The following is a 13,324-nucleotide window of genomic DNA, read 5'->3' as shown; positions in this document are numbered from 1 at the left end:
AGCTCAGGTCATGATCTCAGGGTAGTAAGATCTAGCTCCATGTCAGGCTCCGTGCTCAGAAGAAAGTCTGCTTGAGGTTCTCTCTCACCCTCTCTCTCTACCTGCCCCCACTCGTGTGCTCGCTTGCTCGCTCTCTCTCCAAAATAAATAAATCTTAAAAAAAAATAAGTTACTCTGTGTCTGGACATCTTCACACATTGGGTTCTGATCTGAGACCCAGAGGAAATCTCCCTAGCTTGCTGCACAGAGTTGTACTCCAAGAAGTCTGGAAAGAATTGTTATTTTGAAAATATTCTTCAGGAAGTATGTCCTTTCTTAATCCATGCATTTAGAGTAGATTATTAAAAGTTGCACAGTTAATGGAACCTGCCACTTTCTTAAGTCACTCTAACATTTCCCAAATGACCTTCTCACCGCAATCTCATTTTATTCTTGCCTCTTTAATAACCCACCAAACAAAATAACCTAATAAACCCTCATTAGGCAGACGTTGTCTTCCTACTGTGGTGAAAGAAAGTCTGAGCACCAGGCATGTGTAAAATGCAAGAGGAAGAAAAGAATCTGGTTTTAAAGGTAGAGGGGCCAGACTCCAGTTCAGGCTCTACTGATTTGCCAGGCATGAATTTGGAGAAGTGGCCTAACTTCGAATATCATTTTTTGACCCATGAAAGGTTGCTAATAATACCTCCCTTATAAGGTGTTTGTGAAGTATAGGCATATTCTCTCTGGGACCACGTCCATAGGTAAAGTGAAGGCCCCCTACCTGGAGCTGGTTGGTTTCTGAAACCTGCTTTGTTCTGGATCTTTCCTCCGAGGGCTCTATTCGTCCATCTATCAATCGACTGTTACTGGTGCCCAGTGGCAGAGCCCGCCTCCTCCCAGGATCCAGACAACTTGAGGACAGTAAGAACTAGGGGGAATCCTGACAAAGTTGTAAAAAGTCTCTCTCCTTAAATGTAGCTGAGCAGACTGCAGCCACACTGGAGATAATTAATATTTCAGAATGAATTAATAGATGAAGATGGATGTCTTTTCTTCATCATTTACCTACTAGATAAATTTGGCCACATTTTTCATTAGTTTGCTGGACTTTACAAGGGAGACACTTGGATTTGCAAGATGTAGCATAAACATGGGCTGCAATGCCAAATGAGTAGAAAGCAAGCAGGGATGGGGGTCAAGGGGAGGAGTGGTGAGTTCAGGGAAAGCAGAGATTTGATTCTGAAGAGCAAATCCTCACTGGGTCAAGGCAGCTTTTGCATAATTCTATTATCACCAGGAAGAGAAGAAATAATCATGTTAGGTGTGTGCTGTTCTGCTCGACGTGGCTTGTCTTACCTTACTTTTGAAGTCAGACAGGTTTAAATGCTTTATGTGAGGGAGTTGTTCAGAAGGCTCTCAGTCAATGAGGCAGGTGCTGCCAGAGCAAAGCAGGGAAGTTTTTGATGTTGACAACGACATACATTCTTGCACAGAAAGGAGTAATCCATTCAGTCACAGTTATGAAAAAGTTGTATGTGTGCTGCTTTGGGGACCAGAGGCAGTGCCATCTGGGAGGGTGGCTTTCAGGCAGGCCAGCTGCAGGGCATCAGCATGGTGGTGGGCCAGTCCATGAGAAAGGGCAGCCCTTTCTTTAGCCTCCCTGTCCTCTGGGTCGAAAAGTGGGCATTCACACCAGTAGCTACATAGCATTGCTATAGGCATCAGCTCCACCTCTCCTTCTCTTTATGGAGCCCAGGCTATCTCATTAGTTTGCATTCGGTTTCTACATGCCATTGTTCCTCCCTGAGTTCCAGCACAGTCTGCAGGACTGGGGCTCTGCTGATTGCAGGTGAGGCTCATCAGAAGCGTCCTATAAAATGGGCCAGACGTGAGCAGGGAAACATTTTCTCACACACCCCCACCATAGAAATACCCAGTGTGGGGAAAGAGAACAAGAGCCATGGTCTTTTGAGAGTCAGTTGTGAACATTTCTTCCAAACTCCAGCGATGTTCATAACCTGAAATTGGTCATAGTGGGAGTATTTGCACCACAGAAACCATCAAACTTTACAATAGGGTTTTTGCCCTTTCTGTTTTTACTTTTTGGGGGTTGTTTGGTAAACATTTGCCAGCATGAAACTGGGTGAGTTGCAGGGAGCAGAAAGAGGGAGACTGGATTTCAAAGTCCTTAATTACCCTCTCTGTCCCTCTCATAGAAGCTGCTCAAATGTCTCAGCTGAACCTCTCTTGTATAGTTTGACAACTGCTGCAGGCAATGGACAGCCACAGATGGCTTTGTGTGTGCTTTTTGTTTTCAGATTTGTATTTTAGGAGGGTAACCCTGGCCACGATGTGTTGGGTAGACTGAAAGGGTATAAAATCAGAGATAACATCAGAGGCAAAACAATCAGATGGTAATCTAACTGCCTTTTGTCCATATTAAGGATGGTGAGGTCTGAACTAGGGGAAGAGCAGTGAAAATAGAGAAGAAAACAGATATAGCAAATATAAATGGTAGAGAAATGGAGTTGACAGGACTTATCAATCGATTGATTGGATGTCAGCGCAAGAAAAAGAAAAGAGTAGATGACAACATCCAAGTTCCACATGATCTCAGCATTCACCAAGACAGAAGGACTAGCATATTTTGGTGGAAAGTTGATAACTTATGTTTAGAACCAGCTGAGATGGCTGAGAGGTATGTGGAGGGGACCAAAGCTCAGAGGAGCAGAGTTGACTAGAATGCATTTTGACAGTCAACAGATGGTGGTAGGTGACAGCAGGTGATCAGGGATCATTCAGGAATGGTATGAGATGAAAAGAGATCCAAAAATGAAACATACATGGAAAACACAATATTTAAGGCACACACAGATAAATGAGTCTGCAGAGGACAGAGAAGGATTGGTCAGTGAAACAGTGGAGAACCGGGACAGAGGCAAAGAGGGAAAAGAGAGAACTGGATAGTCATTAATGGAAAATTTGGGGTCAAGATAAAAAACGATGAAGTCAAACGAAATGCATCAGATTTAGCTGGAGATGATTATTTGGACCTTTTGCCAGAGCAGTGTCTGGGTGTGCAGGGCAAGAGGAAGCCAGACTGCAGGTGTTTGAAGAATTAAGTGAGCAGAAGGTGGAAATAACAGAAAACAAGTGAAGAAGCAAGAATTCTAGACTTGGAAAGTAAGAAAAGGCAAGGAGGTGCAGGATCAAGGGAGGATTTTATTTTTAAGATAGACAACAGAGTTGATCATAATTTTACTCTATGCAGAAGGGACCAATTGAGATGAAGTTGCCAGTTTGGGAAGGAGAAAGGGAGTCACAGCTTCAGGAAGGTCCCGGGTGAGACAGAAGGGTCAGTCAAGAGTGTAGGTGGAGGGAATAATTATATTCTGAGGGTTTTTTTTTTTTTGTACAATTTGTGCCTCTGTAGCATCCATGGCAGACATAATAGCACATCTCACACCACATTACTGTTGCTCACTTGATTACCTGCCTTTCCATGTAGCAATAAACATAGGGTAGGACCAATGCTTCTAGCCTAGCAAAGTGCCTGACATATAATGGGTGATCGACAGATATTTGTTCAAATGATGAATGATTGAGTAAATGAGTAGTTTTTTGGAATTAGTCTAATCTTCCCAACTCAACTGTAAACTCCATTGTGTCATAGGTTTGGTTGGATTGCTCAGCATTTTCAGTATATAGGAGCTGAACAATCAGGATGAATGAAAATGAATTGGGCTGCCTCAAGACCAAAGTGTTGATGTAAAAATGAAGCAGCTCATTCCAAGGGAGAAGCTCTCAATGAAATGATGGAGGAATGGGATTCAAAAGCAGCTAAACCTGTAGAAGAAAATAAAACTTCCTCCTCCTCCCAGCTTCCAGTTACTAATTTTTCTCCAGTGTTAGGGAGGGTATCCTTGGAGCACCCAGTGCTTAACATCTTCATTTCTTAATGGAATCAGCAGGTCATGCAGGATTATCATTATGTCTCACCCATCCTATTCTCTGGCTTCTTGGACCCATGGTCTAGAGACCGAGGCCCGGCGAAGGTAACCAATTAGTGTCAGATATGTCCCTGAGTTGTGGTTTTTCTAGTTCTAAAGCTGAACTCCCAATCGCCAGCCCTCTACACGGTGAGAGAGAAATCCTTCAGGCAGGCAATGAGAGGCAGCTCCTTTCTGCCCTGCTTTGAGGTGTCCCATAGCAAATGATAGCGGCAGGGAAATGTCTTAATATAGCGTGGTGTTTAGCATAATTGATGTTCAGATGCAGTGTTGGTAGAAACAAGCCCAGTTAATTGGTCTCTCAACCTACATTAGCTCTTGCATTGCAGCCAATTAGGCAGGGGCCAGAGGGCCCTTTGCTCGGCCATTAGAGCCCTCCACGCCGGGGCCGGGAAGGTGCTGGCACTTAGGCAGCAGAGACGGTGTAAATGACAGCAATGAGCTGTGTGTGCAGCTGCGCCACAGCCGGAGCCATCTGTCCGTTTAGGAACGCGAGACCTTAACAACCAATCTTAAAGGTGAAAAAAGGAAGGTAACATTCAGGAGAGGGAAATCTGGGCTCTCCCAGGGGTGGAATGCTGGAAGAATCTTTGAAGATTATAGGCTTGAAGGGTATAAACCAGCACCAGTCCTACAGCAATATTCCTAATGAGCTAAATGCCCGTCCCTGTTCTCTGAGGCTCGGTGTTATTGGAAAGACCCTGCGTGTGTTTCCAGGAGACACTGTAGGGTTGCTGCTCAAAGTGAGGTCTGAGGACCAGCGGCATCATTTAGGATGCTCATTTGGGAGGGTGTTAGGCATGCAGATCGCAGGGCCACCCCTGACCGGCTGAACTAAAATCTGCATGGTAACAAGATCCCCATGGGTTCCGTGTGCCCGTTAAAGTCTGAGAAGCCATGCCGTAGGCCAGGGGTCAACAAACACATTTTATTAGAACACAGTATGTCCATTCATTTTCCTCTTGATTATGCCGCTTCCACACACGACAACAGGGTTGAGTGGTTGCAACAGAGACCTTCTGTCCTGCAAGCCTAGGGCATTTCCTCTCTGGCTCTTTACAGAGAGACTTGGCAGGCCCCTGCTCTAGGCAGAAGTCTCTGTACCCAGACCATGTGACTAACATTTCTGTCAGCTCTTGGAGGGCAGGTTCATACCAGATACTTACTTTGCTGTTTAAATATTGTCATGGCCATTATGGGCAAATGGAGCAGTATATGGGAGATGACAGTGATCTCAACGCCAGGAGCTTAGGAGTTTCTGGGTTTACATGGACACTTCAGCAAAAGTTGGCAAAAACTTTAAATGTTCTGCTACCTCGACTGAGTCAAACTGAAAGATCCTTTCACTCCCTCATTCACACAGGGAATAAAGGAAAAAATGATAAGCCGGGGCTTATAATAAAACAGTTACCAAATGTCTCTGTTGCATCCTGGATAGCATATTCATTGTGACTGGAAGTATTAACATTCTTCCAAATACACCAAGATGTCGCTTTGACTTTATGCCAGTGTTTGGGGATAATCTGATACCCGATGAATTACCCAAAGAGACTGCGCTCTCCCCCTCTTGATTTTCACCAGGGTGAAATGTTAAAACAGGTATGACTGCTCTGCTTTCTATAGAGCAAAAGGATTGTCGAAAATGTGCATTCCTTAGCGCATGCCATAAAGAGCTTATGCAAAGACCCACAGAGGACTTCAGTGGCTAATGGTGAGGAAGAGTGCTGTTAAACATTTCTGAAATTGCCAAAGTATGTTGACAGGAGATCCCGGCCAGGAGCTTATAGACTTGCATTTGCAAGAATATTAAAGAAGCACCTCATTGTGTTTTTTAAACCCTTGGAGTTTTTCCAAGCCTGTGCTTTCCAAGTCTGTCTCTGTCTCTGCCTCTGTCTCTGTCTCTGTCTCTGTCTCTCACATATACACCAACAAATGCCGGGCTGCAGCCCCAGACTCCAGACGCATGCATCCATCATAATTGCAGCCCTGCCAGCAGTCATGTAACTGCTTAAAGACCTCAACAGCCTTCTGGCACTTAAAGGAAAAAAAAAAAACCATCTAATTAATCACAGGTGAAACAGCTTGGACTGTCTCCAAAAGCCCCAGAATTTACTGCCAAGCTTTGATGCTAATTTTCTTTCTAAGTAACCCCCTAAAGAAATTTACGATTAGGTAATTAAAGTAATGAATAAAGAGATACTTAGGTGGAGAGAAAGGAGGAGAGGGAAAAGTCTATTATTTCCACCCTGCAATAAATGCATCTGGGCATGCGTCATTTGTGAACCCTAGCGTAAATGTCCCCAAGTGGCTTTCTCCTGAAGAATATTTTAAAAATCAATATTTGAAAGACCAAAAGAAGGCATATAAATGGAGTTGGGAGCGGGTCATTCTGCTGGGGCCTGTAAGACAGGGAGGAAATCTGCCTTCTGCCAGATACTCTTCGCTTTTTTTAATGCCACAGCTTGTGCCCCATGGGGAGGTCGGTGATGCCTTCTCTCTGTGAGCTGATTGGCTAGCATCATTGGGCTGGATTTAGGGATCTCACCTTCTTCGGATCTCCCATATACCTGCTGGGATAGATCCTGGATTTCTGGAGTTAATTGGTTGGAAATTCATTGCTCCAATCTTTTGCTCAGCAAGTATTCAGGAGAGGGCTTTGGATTTTATCATTCCAGCCCTGATCCTTTCCATATGTCTCTGACACTCAGTATCAGAACACCCCAGAAATGGGGGTCTTAGTTAATTGCCTACTTAGCTTTCTGAATTAAACAGAAATACTCCTCATTGAAACGATGGATTAAACAAGCTTCTACTCAACTCCAAAGTGCCTAGAGCTTCAATCCTTGCTGAAAAATCTTGCTCTCAACTATTTTTCTGTGTTAATAAATATAGTGTAATAAACATAATGCTTTTTTAAATAATTCAGAATCTGAATTTTTGAGTGAAAAGCTCTTGGCTCTGATTTATACCTACCTTCAAGATAGTTTTACAAGCTTCTTGCAAGCAAAGATCAGAGCAGGCCCCCATTTTGTCTTTTCACCAAGGCTAGGAAAGGGTGAGTACTAGTTGTCTCATAACTTTATATAAAAAAGGTATAGGAGATTGCACTGAATACACACTGGCTCCATATACCCTGGAAATTTAGTTCTTGTTTGTTTGGGGTTTTTTTTTTAACTATGTTACCATATGAACTTGTTTACATTTTTTCACCCTCCTGAAAGGGAAGGGTTGAAAATAATAGAATCAGAATTTTGCTTTGGAAGTGAGGTTAGAGATTTTATAGTCTTAAGCTTCATTTCCGAGCTAAGAGGACTGAGGCTCAGAGAGGTGACTTGGTTTGGCAAAGATGCACAGCCGCACCTGGGTGGTTACAATCATAGACTCTGAAGCAAGATATGTTTGCATTTGTAAACTGCTCTACTACTTATCAGCTGTGGACCATGAGAAACTACCTGCCTTCTGAGCTGCTTTTTCTGACCTACAAAATGAAAACATTAATATTCTTGAGTTACAGTAAAGATTAAACGAGCTTAATGTAGGTAAGAGGCTTAGCATCATGCAAGCACTAGAAACTATTTAGCTCTTATTTGTCTTTATTTATTTATTTAATTGTCATATAATTAGTTGTAATCTTATTTTTATCTAATAGATTCCTTTTCCTTATTCACAATTCCTTGCTGCCTTCCAAGTAAGATAGAGTCCTAGTCAAAGATGGCTCTTTGTTTATTCAAGGCCAGATGGGTGTGGATGTTCTGTTTGGGGGAATTGGACCACAGCTCAATTGTTCCATGTAAGAAAGAGCCACACGCTTGAGATGTCTCCAGTTCAGAGCTTCATCTTCTCCCAAGCCAATGCAAAATGATGCAAGTTCTGAGCCTCATTCCTGATTGAGGAGTGAGAGACCTTTCCCCCCAGAGAAAGCAATTTCAGGACATGAGTGAACCTGAAAAGAGAGGTGAAGGGCAGGACTGGGGGTCATTCTGGTTTTTAGGTGCCTTCCCCGTGCTCCTGATTCAGCCAAGGTTGAAGGTCAGCAACTACTGAGACCCCCCATCTCCCTATGTATCCCCCAGTCCCAAGAGCTGCCGGGCCAAGTTCTCCTCTGAGCCTCTCTCTAAAAGGCCAGGGAAGTTGGGAGAATCCTGCCAAATGGGAATTAAAAATGACAAAACAGCTGATTAGATCTGAGGTGACAAGAATGAGGAATAAAAGCCATTAGAGCCCATTTGCAACGTGCCCTCAGAGAGTCAAGTTTCAAGGTGTTCCTCGGAAGATTATTAATGGCATGACAGTGTTTTCCGTGCAGGAATCTGATACGTGAAATAACACCAGTGTACACACACTGCATTCTAGATGGTAAGAGGGGCCTGCCCTCATTTATTTAGTTTCACAGATTTGAAGAGACACCCTAATATGGCTGTCAGGACGAGGGCTAGTGTAAGCACCCAGTGCTTAGAGAAACAGATTTCCACAGTAAATGGTTGTCTTCTATAGCAGGGCCAGGCAAACTATGGCCCATGGGCAAAACCTGGTGTGCGGCCTAATTTTTGTACAGGCAATGAGGAAGGAATGGTTTTTATATTTTAAAATGATTTAAAAATATCAAAAGAAAAATATGTTATGACATATGGAAATGTTATGAAGTTCAACCGCTGCTGTCCATGAATAAAGGATTTTCTGGAATATAGTCACACTCATTTGTCTACATATTATCTGTGGTTGCTTTTGTGCTACAACGGCAGAGTTGAGTAGTTGTGACAGAGACTGTGTGGCCCATAAGCCTAAATTATATACTGTGTAGGCCTTTCCAGAAAGTTTGCCAACCCCTGTTCTGTAGGACTTCTCAGCCAAACTACTTCACTTTGCAAAAAGAAAAGGAGTCATAATTTAGCAAAATACTATAAAGGTTTTCTCTAGAAGAATATAGATTAATTTTTGAGTCACAACATGGAGATCAGTTTATCTACTGCTCCCAGCGACAACCACCCAACCCTGAGAGCGGCTAGTTTCAGGTTCCTCTAAATGTTGCTGGAGTCAAGGTCCACCTGGCCCTCGGTGGCCATACAGACACACAAGAAGGCGGCAGTTCCAGAAGGCAAGTCCTCTCCAGGCTGGTGACCAGGAACTCCTGTAGCTGGAGCCCTCTCATTTTTACCTTCATCCATAAAAGATAAGTGGGAGGCCAGAGAAAACATAAATCCTAGCTAGTTTTGTATCCATCCTGGAGTCATCACACATTCCTATGTCATCCCTATGCCTAGGCTTTTTTGTAAGGGCATTTCTCTCCCCTCTCAAAAATGAGTGCCCTCAATGGGCACTACCGAGACTCTTGTTTATCCTAGAGTCTCAGAGAGCTTCCAAAGACGTTTTCCAGTTCGTTTTTTATTAGCGAGAGCAAACGTGGTGATCTTGAGATGGAGAAAGATGTTGCTATTGTTCAGAGGATGGAAGGGATGAAGATTGACTGTGGAGAATTATCAGTGACACTAGCCCTGGAGCCTCCGACACCATGTCTCCACAGGGTCAGTCGTGAAGTCCTTCAGTCAAAGACGTGTTCAGCAGAGCTGTCAGCAGCCAGTGGCCAGTGGGCTGATCATCCAGTAGGACAGATGCGTCTACACCTTCATAAACACTACAGGGACATGTCGAAAAGGAAGGACGAACAAAACAAAGGGGTCTTGTGGGGGCACATCCCCTGGGCAACTTATTGGAAGACGTGGAAGTGGGACTGAGTGAAAACTGGGGTGGATTGTGCTAGTCGGAGAGGGGAATTGATGGAATTTTTGTGGTGAGAAATCCTTAAAAACAGTTATTCCATACCTTCATGATCGTGAGTTGGTGGCAGAGCCAGTCTCCTCACTTCCTAATTGAATACCCTTTCAAGAACATAAAGAGTAGATAAAGGACCTTTAGCCAGTGCCTCATTGCTTGAGGTGGGAAGTTTCGTAGTTCATGGTTTTTAAAACATAAAATGCTTCTGAGGTAGCCCTGTCTTTGGTGAGGTGGAGGCAGGAAAAGGAGAGGGAATTTGAATCCTCTGCTTTTATCAGAAGAGAGAACATTTGGACAATCTCACCCCTGGAATAATGGAACCACGACAGCTTTGGTTGTTAAGGATCCTTGTTGCAGGATAAATAATCTCTAGATCGAATTAGACTGAATTGTGGAATGCAGGTCAAGTGCCACCCAAAAGAACCCTGAGCCTAATGCAGGAGTTGGATCATTAAAATTACTTTTCTTCCTCTTCAGCTTTTAAGAAGTCCTTGCTTATAGATCATCACAGCATTTTTTTCTCATTTCCATAGTGCAGAATCTCTTCTCTATGGATGTTGAGGTTTCTTTGCATCAAATTTGGAAGGAGAAAAAAACCCTTATCTTGAATGGTAACCTCATAAAGGTAGATGGTAGAGAAAGTGTAAGATTAATTTATATAAATCAAAGGGGTTTTTTTTTGTTTGTTTTCTCTAAATTTCCGTCTTTTTAAAATGTGTCCCTCAGTTAAAAGCAGGTGTTGTCACATCCAACTGGATAGGAATTGTGAGACACTCAAGTTAATGGTCTTGCAGAAAAGTAGGTCATATAGGAAGCTGGCAGAAATGGGGTCTGAAAGCAGGGACCATGACATAATACCCAACTAACAAATAATATCACCGTCACCTCAGAGCATCACAGGGAAATAGAGGCCCTATAAACAGAGGCTTCGCTGTAAATAGGACTCCCCATGCCTCCCTCTAAGGGTTGCCCATAGATAAACTATCAGAGGTTGAAATGTCACCTGCATAGGTCCCTGCCTCAGGTGCTCTGTACAGCTTTGCATATGCCATCAAGTTTCCATCCTTTGACAAATGCCAAGGATTGTTTGTGTCAGTGGGTTATGTCCAATACTTCAGGGAAAATGTCCTAATAATTGAAACCCCTGCTGGCCCTTCCACCTGGCCATCCAGCTAATAGAAGGGCAGCTTCACGAGACGCTTGGCAGTAGGCATATTGTTCTGCTTATTGCCTTCCAAATAGCCAGAATGAATCTTCCAAGAAGCATAAGACCACCTCTAGCCCCGAAAAGATCAACAGATGCATGAAGGTGAGAACAATAATTCTATTTAGGCATAAATGTATACTTCTATATATAGAAGTCAGCTACCCTTCCTCCATCATGTAGCCATGAAGCTAAACATGTTGTATGGGTAACTACTCTTCAGGAAAAAACAAAAAAACAAAAGTAATTGGCAGTGTGCAATTGTTATAATTAAAAGCCTCTTTGACTAGGACAAAGTTTATTCCTGTTGAAACTAAAAGAGGAAAAGGTGGCTGCGGGTTTCACCTGAGAAATGTCAGCAGGTTCCAACTTGCCTTTCTCCTCTGCTCTATTCTGACAGTCACAGGAAGCCTGAAACCCCTTTGACACTCACCACAATGGTGACAGATCCTCCCTGAAGACTCTACAGCCGCAAACAAATGCTTTGTTCTCCTTGTCAACCCACGATTGAAAGGTGATGCACAGCCGAGCTGCTGTTGGCCTCATTTGTTAGTTAGCAAGTGCGAAGCTGAAGCTCATTACCCTGAGAAAAGCAGAAGCCAAGAACAAGTTCCTGAAATCAGGCTGCAGGATTAGGGGCCTGTCAGCAAGCCTGGAGTATGAATGTGCCACCCCAGCCGGTGACTGAGGCCTGTTTGTCCCTCCCTGCCCTCCTGCCCCTTCCCCCCTTCAGCAGTCCATCTCTAGAAAGTGCCATCATAGGCTTTTTGATCCAGAACATGGATATTCAGTTTTTCAGTCCAGTTTTCTTTTCATCCTACATACTGCCTTCCCATGGATCAAAGAGACCCAGTGGCTGTGACTTTTAGGAGCACGTTGGACCTGTGACCTCCTCAGGCAGAAGTGGCCACTTCTTCATCCTGGTTCCTGGACAGCAAGGCCTTACCCATATCACCATCACACACATGATGACATCTGCAGTGTGCACTGGTGGTTCACTTATGTGTCAATCACTCATTATTAGACTTTGAACTCCTTGAAGACAGGGGCTTTGAGGACAAGTGTGGCCCAGTGAGGAGCATGAGATTTGGCCTGGGTGCTACCATATCCTTAAGGTCAATGCTTGAACCTTCCCAAGACTCATTGTCCCCACCTACACAATGAGGGAAAGAACTGGGGAATGTTATGGACTGAATTGTGCTCCCCTCAAATTCATATATTGAAGTTCTAACCCTTAGTACTTCAGAATGTGGCTGTATGTAGAGGTAGGGTCTTCAAAAGGTAATTAAGGTTAAATGAGGTCATGAGTGTAGCGTTCTTACACAAAGAGGAGATTAGGGCATGGGCATGCACAGAGGGAAGCTTATGTGAACGTACAGAGAGAAGGAGAGGTCCATCTACAAGCCAAGGACAGAGGCTTCAGAGGAATCCAACCCTGCCACCACCTTGTCTTAATGTGTTCAGTGGGTTATAAACAACAGAAATTTATTTTGCATAGTACTAAAGGCTAGAAATCTAAGATCAGGGTGCCAACAAGTTTGGGTGAGAGCCCTTTTCTGGGCAGCAGACTTCTTGTGTTCTCACGTGGTGGAATGGATAGGGATCCCTCTGGAACCCTTTATAAGGGCACTAATCCCAATCATGAGGGCTCCACCCTCCTGACCTAACACCTCCCAAAGGCCCCACCTCCTAACACCATCACCTAAAGGGTTAGAGTTTCTACATATGAATTTTGGGGGGCAGGGAAGGCACAAACATTCAGACCATACCACATCTTGATCTTGGACTTCTAGCCTTTAGAATTAAAAAAAAAAAAATAGCATTCTGTTGTTTAAGGCATCCAAACTGTGGTACTTTGTATGGAAGCTGAGATATTGTGATTTATAAGAAATATATATTTGGTCAGATGACCAAAATGTATTTCTCATATATATTTGTTGCTCACCCACAGTTCCTGGCTCACAGCCCCTAAACGCTTGGAATTTCCTAAGCAATAAAAGCAATGGGATATCTTTTGTTATAATACTTGGTTTCTTATTCTTAGTTTTTGAACTCTTCAGAGCCATAAAGGTGAAATTGGTGTCTTATTATTCATAACAAGCTCCTTTCCACCACAACTGGATTTATCTTAATGAGGTGACTTTGGGAAAGTACTTGAGGATAGCGGCTGGTTGCCAAGGGAACCAACCATGAAGAGAGGGTTGGAATTATCAGTCCCACCTCCTGATTTCAATGAATAGGAGAAGGGCTGGAGGTTGAGTTCAATCACCAATGGCCAATGATTTAATCAATTATGTCTATGTAATGAAGTTTCCGTAAAAACCCAAAAGGAGGTGGTTCGGAGAGCTTCCAGGTT

The sequence above is a fragment of the Ursus maritimus genome, unplaced genomic scaffold (genome assembly GCF_017311325.1).
Source record: "Ursus maritimus isolate PB19 unplaced genomic scaffold, ASM1731132v1 scaffold_28, whole genome shotgun sequence".
NCBI lineage: Eukaryota > Metazoa > Chordata > Mammalia > Carnivora > Ursidae > Ursus > Ursus maritimus.
The sequence above is the reverse complement of the archived record's forward strand: the minus strand, read 5'-3'. Positions refer to the sequence as shown.